We start from the raw sequence: 9,324 nt of genomic DNA, 5'->3' as shown, positions 1-9,324 counted from the left end.
CTCATACTTTCTGATGACCTTGGAATTAACCTGTTGATCAGCTCAGATTTACACTAACATTTAATCTACTAAATCTACTAAAGCTGAAAGCTTACCAACCTGCCCCTGTTAAAGCCTGGCACACATAGAACAGAAAAGACATTTTTGAATGCACTTGTTATACAACTACATTGCATGTATCATTGTTGAAATAATTTAACAATGCAAGTGTGGTACAATGCTTTGATTAACTACAGTTTCTAAGTAGGTTGCATTACTTTCTTATTTTGTGGCACTATTGCTAAAATGTGATACTTGCATTATGTTGCTGTTTATTATACATAATTGCCAAATCATGGGAACGCATGATTTGTGTATTTGTTTTATCAAGCTTTTTATCTTGGTTTTGCATTTTTTTTCCAGATTCTGCAGAAACGCCACATTGTCAGTGATCAATTATCTATTGATTTATTGACCAAAAGCAGACGCAAAATGACTAATCTATGTGAAATAGTCTTTATGGTCTTTTAGATAACATTTGGTGGTGTGTCTCTAAGGCCGGTTACACACTGGATGCGTCGCGTGAGCGTGTCAGCTGCGTGGCGTGTCCGTTTTAAATTTTGGCTCCCATGTTAACAGGTCAGAGCTTACGCACTGCCTGCGTGACACGCATGTCTCAGGTGCTGCTCGAGCCGCGCCGAAAACACGTGCCTGCTAGAAATAGAACCAACGCCTATTTTTCATGCGACACGCAAGCGTGTTGGAAGCGTTTCCAGGCAAAATAGAATAGGAAAAGATGTTTATATGTCGTTTAGACACAAATACATATTAACAAATGACATGTTGATGTTTGAAAGTCTCAAGGTTTTGATATAAATGCAGATATAAATGTAATAAAAAAAAAAAGAAAGAATACAGAGCGAAATATTCTGCAGCCTATTTTGCCGTCAATACTGCCGACGTTGTCTTTGCTATAATCAAATCAGTTTAACATGGTATTTCATTTTATCAGTGGGAAACATTCATGTGTCCAGACAAGTCTAGCAGCAGCAGCACCTTGTCAGACACGTTTCTGGTGTGTAAAGACAATCCACGCAGCCGCCACGCAGCTGAAACGCCACATTCACACCACGTTCACGCCACGTTCACGCCACGCAGCCAGTGTGTAACCGGCATTAACTGCAACACACAAATTTCTGTTTTCCTTACCTGAAGTCCACCATAGGTTCTATAACACGCTTGGAAAAGTAGGGGTGAGGGAAGGGGTATTCAGTTGGTTGTGATCTGCAACACCTCACCGCTAGATGCCACTAAATCCTACACACTGCCACTTTAAATAAACATTTAGCAGGATATAATGCCATTATCACACGGGCTGCAATCCAAGGTGAGCATCCACACAGAGACTCAGACTCCAACCACATGGGTCACTAAAATGCCAATGAGCACCAAGGTGCACTGTTTACGTGAGCCGCCCTTAAACCTATGCTAACACATGGCGAACACATGTTCTGCCACCACCCGAGTATGCAGAGAAAATGAGGGCCTATATTCTGGTACTCATTCAGCAGCACACCAGTTCTGAAAAGGAAAATAGAAGAAATACGGAACATAGAAAACAAAAGAAACACAGAAACAATTCACCAACATAAAAATACAAATGACTCCTTATTAAAGTGATGGTTCGGGTATTCAATTTTTGTCATTTTCAGCCAATACCTCTAGCTTTTAACCTTGGTCAGTTGAGATATAGCGAGTTAGCGTTATAGCTTAATGGCTAATGGATTCAGTGATATGACTACTAATGACATACCGAAATGATAATAACTTCTACACTAGTACAATAGTTTTAATTTCATCAAAGCGATGGATTGGAAAGTTTGGTACTACCAGAAGTGTATGTAAATAACACTTGCCTGTTGGCTTCGCCTCTGCTGCTGCTGCTGCTACCTAACGGTAGCAGGTAGGTGCAGGCCGTCTACAAATTACAACACCGAAAGAGATGCAACAAAAATATTTATTAATTTAACTTTTCTTTTTTTAAGTAAGTGCTGTAGTATAACTAGCAGGAGGCAAGTTATAATTGAGGTAAGTTTGGAGACATTACCTTATTTAACCATTAAATTAATAAACTTTTCGGTGTTGTAATTTGTAGACGGCCCTAAGCACTCGTCTAACTGCAGGTAGCAGCAGCAGCAGCAGCAGCAACAACAACAGTAGAGAGCAGAAGCCAGCAGGCAAGTGTTATTTACATACACTTCTAGTGTACTTACAAACTTTCCAATCCATCGTTTTATGAGTGCTTAAACTATTTGTACTAGTGTAGAAGTTTGGTATCATTTCGGGCATTATTAGTGGGGTCATTTACGAGATACATCACTGGATCCATTAGCCCCTGCGCTAAGCTATTCAGCTGATAACGCTACTCTACGCTAACTCTCTCAATGTTAGACCCAGGTGAAAAAAAGCTTCTAGGGAGGTGTTTGGCTCGAGGTCATGGTGCAAAGGACCCTAGGGTGAAATTACTCCGAACCATCACTTTAACTAGTTCTTAGGTTCTCCTGCACATTGCTACGTGCTGCTGTCCCATTAGTATTGTTTTTTTGCTATGGCACTTTTGCGCCTATAGAGTGGAAAGAATTACAATGCAGTCATGTATCAACAGAAGTTGAGTAAAGTATATCTGTCTACAATCAATTTAGTGATGTGACATGTATCAATACAAGTAGTTATAACTAATCAGTACGCAATGAACGTTCAGTTTGTTCAGTATGGAGTCATGTAACATAAAGTAACCCTTGTAACACATTTAATAAATGCAGAATATCTATAGAAGATGATCTGTCGTTTCCTCAAAAGTACAAAAGAGGATCAATATTGAATATGCAACAAATTCAAAACTTAGTCAAATGCTTTTATATTCAGTTCCCCAGTACGTTAAACTCTTCCATTACATCTACGCAGTAATTATGGACCTATGTGTGTGCTCAGTCCAATTTGTGTGACTCTGCAGATATCTATTTAAACTGCCAGCTTAATATATTCCCCATGTGCTGAGTTCTAACTTTAAATAAGGTGCTAAATATACAGACACTTTCCGAGCCAAAAGCAGAGATAAGCTGCGTCATTGTTTCTGTCAGAGCAGAGGCAACCCCTGGACAAGTCTGTGCAAGGAACATTTCAGGCAGAAACCTTGATTATGCCGCCATCTGCTGGCCTCTGCAGCAGAACAGGTGGTCTCCATGGCTACGTCAGATGACATGGTTGGATAGTTTGGATGAGCAAGTAGGTTGAGTGATCTTGATAAAGGCATCATTGTGAAACCAGGTCAAAGGAAAGCAGACTGTGTTTAAAGGGTTGCAGATGTAAAGCTGCACTGAATAATGATGTGATCAGAACACTGCAGTGGTTTTATGTCCTCTCTTTGTTTGCTTCCCTTAATTTACCTTACTTTACCTTGCTTTACTTTTGCTCCCAAAGCCAAAATTTGTGAAGCTAAAATGTATTACCCAAAGGCACAATAATTAAACTAATTATTAATGCATATTGTTGTAATTTCAATAAATTAACTACCAGTAGTTTCTCTTGGACCCTATCATGCCACAATCTTATACTTGTATACTTGTAATACTGTACATATCCTATACTAAAATAACAAAAAAGTATATTAAATGTATGCCAAATTTGGACAAATACATAGGAACTGATTTGTTATTTTGTTCACTAAGGAAATCTCAGTATCCATTTTTTAAGGAGTACAATTTAATTGTGAATTGAACATGCAGACCCTCTTAAAACTGCTGCAATTGGGACCAGAAAGATCCATCCTTTTCGCCATACGTCCACAAGATGGTGCCCCTGATCAAAGTAATTTTCTGTGTGATGTCTCCGATTGTGTTGGCTGTGTTTCTTTTTCATAGCTCCACTTTAAAATACTTCTTTAAGAGAGCAAAATGTGGAATATGAAGAGAACAAATACCAAGGACCTCCAGAACTAATGCCTGACCAAAACTCAAATATGAATCCAAACAGGAAGAAATATATATGTAATGTTATATATCTAATGTTACATTAACATTTTCTGATATAATTGGAGTTCTGAGCAGCTTAGTGGACCCTTTAGGCCTGGGTCAGCAGTCTCAGGCTGTGCAACCTAATTCAATGAAACATGATGGGACATGCTCACTGGATAACCCCACTGAACTGTGTCATGGTAAATACTGCATAAGACCCACTGCAGGTGTGTTGTAAATATTTTACAGCCTCACATTTCATAAAGTATTGATAGTGCAAACAACTTGTTAGTGTATGTAGTAAAAAAGTAAATATCCCCTGAGTCGTTAACATAAGACATTGACTTTAAAAGCACTATTGCAGCACTATTTGTGGTCCAGTTATATCAGTTTCTTAATGTGTAAATAATATACAGTATAATAGTTAATGCCAATTTGCTCCTGTATGTCAAAAGCCAAGAGCCAGCACGACACACAGAATTAACAGCAAGCGTAATGTATATACCACACAGTAGATCAAACTTTTTTTATTACCTCTTGGCACACCAACTTCAGAACCTGAGATACAATAAACTGAAAGCTGAGAGTCATATAACACACTTAAAAAAAACAAAAAACAGGGAAAATACTTTGTGTTATCTCTCTTTTGTCTGCCCACAACACTATCACTAGTGTTTTATTTAAGTTGTAAACACCAGAGAGACAAGTCCTCTACTGTAATCATAGCCTGTGTACAGTGTCTTTTGGGTACTGACCATAGACTGTATATTACAGTCTATGGTACTGACAGAGGAGCAGAGCCAATAAAGAAACACCAAAACACTCTTATTCCTCACTTGTTGATCACCATCCAAACCAAGTACTATTAGAGTGTCCGTGACCCAAACCTAAACATCTGTTTTGTATTTTTGTTGGCTTACTGTTTGCTTGGTTCTCTCTGATCAGATTTAGTTGTCTTGGCTCTGGAGAGATTTTGATAACGTAATGCTTTTAGCTAAAATGTCCCTAAAGTGACTTTATAAAATCTCAGGCATTCCTGTTATTTTCTGTGAAATAGACAAATAATAGCATTGATCACACCGTCTATTAGATCATCTTTAGAAGTAAAGGAAACAAAAGGATACAGACACGACTGAGGGGGTGGTGTGGCTGACCAGATCTGAGTGTTTTGCTCCTTCTTGACCCTAGCTGATTTCATGTTGATTTTGGGCAGTGGTTCAGTGAGTCAGTTCTCACTATAGACTGTATAACAACATTCAGTGGAGACATTGGTCTTGAGAGGTGGTCTGTTGATATTGTATGTAAAGGCCGTAGTTTATCTACAATACAGTCTTTAATAAAAAATGTGTCAAGGGAATAGTTTGACATTTTGGGAAATACACTTATTCGCTTTCTTGCTGTGTGTTTGATGACAAAATTGATACCTCTCTCATGTTTGTACACTAAATAGTAAGCTAGGCGACGGTCATCTTAGCTTAGCATAAAACCAAAATGCTTGTTGTAACCATGAGGTTGCAAGGCAATTGTCATTTTTACACTTCAACTAAATTTCGGGAAGAGATTAAATAGGCATATCTCCTCAAATGTTGAACTATTTCTTTAAAACGAGCTTAACTTTTTTCATCAAACTGCGGTTTGATGAAAAAGAGAAGAAAAAGTGATTCCCCCAACACCCTGCTTTTTTTAAACTTAATTTCCAAAAATAGTTTACAGATAATATAATATTAAAGTAAAAATAAAAGTAATAGTCTAAACAGAGAGAAATAAAAGATACAAAAGAGACAGACTTTCAAAAATCGTTAATAATATAGACAGCAGGAGCACTTAAACAAAGAAATTTCAGATAATATCAGATATTAAGATAGCTTTCTTATTGGATATCAACTTAAGAGACTCAAAGTACATGTCAAATTCAACCTCCAACACCCTGCTTTTCAATGATGTTCACGCAGAGCCATATCACTCTGATCCATGTGTTCACGTTGTGTAATTACGTCACTTCATAACGTTCCCATGGCAACAGGGGAAAATGGCTGCTCTTGTGTGAAGTAAACGCAACATTTTTTCAACTTTCTGCTAAGATATATGTGACTTTTTTGCAACGAAAATGCGGGGATTATGAAATCATGCAAGCGCTGCATATTTTGCGCGGAAATCGGCAATTTATGCGGCGAAAGTGCGGCATATTTGAAAAAATGCGGCCCCCGCATAAATATGCGGACTTTGGCTAATTACGCATTGAATTATGCGATCTCATAATCACGTTTTTCTGGAGGGACTGGCCAATCCTGCCATATACTACTGAAGTTGTAGAAACAAACCACTAGATGATGTGATCCTTACCTAGCTACTGCGCATGTGCGACTGCCAACAAAGATGTTACAGCAGTGAGATGTCACACTCTGTAGCTAAAACTGAACACAGGGTGAAAAGAGGAGCTGCAGCAATGTGCAGTACAACACAAATATGGTGTTTTTTGAAAATTAAACCATGTAAACCTGTTCTGGTACAACCTCAAAATACAATTATGAACCTGAAAATGAGCATAATATGGGCACTTTAATACACATACAGTATCCCCTCTTTTGTTGAACTCATACCTGAATGCAAAGATCTTCCTATTGTGTACTATTTACTAAACTTAGTACACAAAGTAAGGAAATTTGTGTTTGGTAGATTATTTATCTGTGGTAACAATGCTTTTTGGAAAGCCTGTTTAGTTCCCTTTCAAATGGTTCCCCATTTGTAAGGAACATGCATTTGTGAGATGAGCAGCAGAGCTGAGTATGTGGGTTGTGCCCATGAAAAATGCCAATGCCAAACAGCTTATTCTGCCATTGACTCGTTTGGTGGATTGGATGATTGAAGTTTGAAGAAACAAGACATATTGGCAATTTAACAATTTATTCATTTCACAAACAGGAGCCTCAGTAGCGTGTGGAAGAACCATACATAGCCACAACAGCCTGGCACCACCTCCTCATGCTGGTCACCAGCCTGGTCACACACTGCTGTGGGATGGCATCCCATTCTTCAACCAGCATTTGTCGCAAGTCAGCCAACATGGTTTTGTTGGTCACTCTGGCACAAACAGCACGCCCAAGCTGATCCCACAAGTGTTCAATGGGGTTGAGGTCAGGACTGCTGGCAGGCCGTTCCATCCTCTCCACTCCCACATTCTGGATGTAGTCTCTGATAAACCCCACCCTGTGGGGGCGAGCGTTGTCATCTTGGAGGATAGAGTTCGGTCCCAGACTGTGGAGATATGGGATTGCCACTTGTTGCAGAATCTCATCTCTGTATCTCTCTGCATTGAGATTGCCTCCAATGATGACAAGCCTCGTTTTTTCCAGTGAGGGAGATGCCGCCCCACACCATCACACTGCCTCCACCAAAAGGTGTTACTCTGTCGGTGCAGCAATCAGCATAGTGTTCTCTGCGTCTTCTCCACACTTTGGCCTTACGATCCAACTGCCATAGGCAGAATCTGGACTCATCACTGAACATAACGTTCCTCCACATGTTCAGGTTCCAGTGCACATGTTGCATATGTTTGGCAATGGCAGAGAAGATTTGTCAAATTTTTAATGGGCACAACCCACATACTCAGCGCTGCTGCTCATCCCACAAATGCATGTTCCTTACAAATGGGGCACCATTTGAAAGGGAACTAAACAGGCTTTCCAATGTTATAAGATTTATTGCCAAAAAGCATTGTTAGCACAGAGAAATAATCTACCAAACACAATTTTCTTACTTTTTGTGCTAAGTTTATATAAATGCATCAACCAGCCTCTCACTCCTGTTAAGATTACAATGCTATAACCATTGTGTATTTATGAGATGATAAAAACACATTTTCTTCTAGGTGTCCCACTTCAACAAATGTCTAACAGAGCGTGAGCCTCAATTTAGAGAACCTATGATTTAAGTGTAATCAAAGGGATGGGAATGTCAAGCTCTTTGTTAAGTAAATATCAGTCATTTTAATTAAATCAGTCTCTGATCACTGAGGCAGACTATTGGGTCTGAATTGAATAAACAAAGTGGGAAAGGGCAATTCAATCTTAATGGCTTAATTTGTTAGAGGCCAATGAAAGCCAGCGTTTATTGTGAGGGAAACAATGTCTACTTTGCTCATAAATTATGAGGCCTAATGTCAACAATAAAACAGGACAGGTTGTATAAAGCACTTTTTTGCATGATACCCCTGCTGTCACATATTCTCTTTTTCTGCATGTGCTGGCCAGATTTGTTTCCAGTAATAAAGAACCACAGACTTGCCTTTTTTTTTAGAGGTCCCAGTAGTTTACCGTTTGTTCTGGTAATTTCAAAATAAGAGTGAAATACCTCAAGTCTCAAACACAGATAGGAGTAATAGAAAGCAAATTCACTGCTAAAGGTGCACAAATAACAGATTGCTTTATTTCTTTACACCATGACGATATTTGTGTAAAAAATGCACTTACTGGTACTGTGAGCATGTTATTACCAGTAACTCTATATGGAATACATATGTTGGTGTGCCTGTTATTAACAGACAGCACACAAATTATGACACCAGTGATTAGATCTATCTGCAATAACAAGCACAGGCTTTACTTGTGAACAGCACAGTTTACAGAATTTAAGACACTCTGTCAACATTTGATTATGAAATGCTTTATAAAGCACACTGAAATACTGCTGAAATATTTCAGTAATTTGTGCAGCTATCTTTTGTAAATATTTTGCTATTTAACACACCCTTGGCTTTGATTCATGCTTGCAGTCTACGTACAGTATATTTGGCGACAGTCACACATACATGTGTACATGATATTTGTGCAACATCTGGACCCTTTTTCAGTCAGTCTTGTATAGTTTTGTTTCTGCTCCATTTAAACGAGGTCAAACTTTAAAACTGTATACATGAAACGAAAGGCCTCTGAATCCAATTTGGCCTTTTATTCTTTGTTTTTAGAGAAAAACTGATAATTAAAGGGACTAATTTAAGACCAAAGAGATGTCGGTTTCACCCCAAGACTGAAAATGTGGACAGGGAAGAGAATAAGACACAACTGCTCTTCCCTCCACAGCTGCAATACTGAGGATGACTTGATTGTTAACAGTTACAGTGTCATTATGATGGCTTATTGCGCCCACCTAGGCCCCACCTAGGCCCCACAAAGGCAACAAAGTCTAAATACCAAATGGGAAATGAAGTAACTTTTGGAAAATCACATTTTTAATATTTAGTATTTCTGTTGAGCTCATAATGAGCTAGAATCTGGCTTGTTATCACGTCAGGTTACTTTTATTGAAGCATTATCTGTATTAATGATGGTGTCAT

Source organism: Perca fluviatilis, chromosome 2 (assembly GCF_010015445.1).
Source record: "Perca fluviatilis chromosome 2, GENO_Pfluv_1.0, whole genome shotgun sequence".
Lineage (NCBI taxonomy): Eukaryota > Metazoa > Chordata > Actinopteri > Perciformes > Percidae > Perca > Perca fluviatilis.
This window is presented reverse-complemented; position numbering follows the sequence as displayed.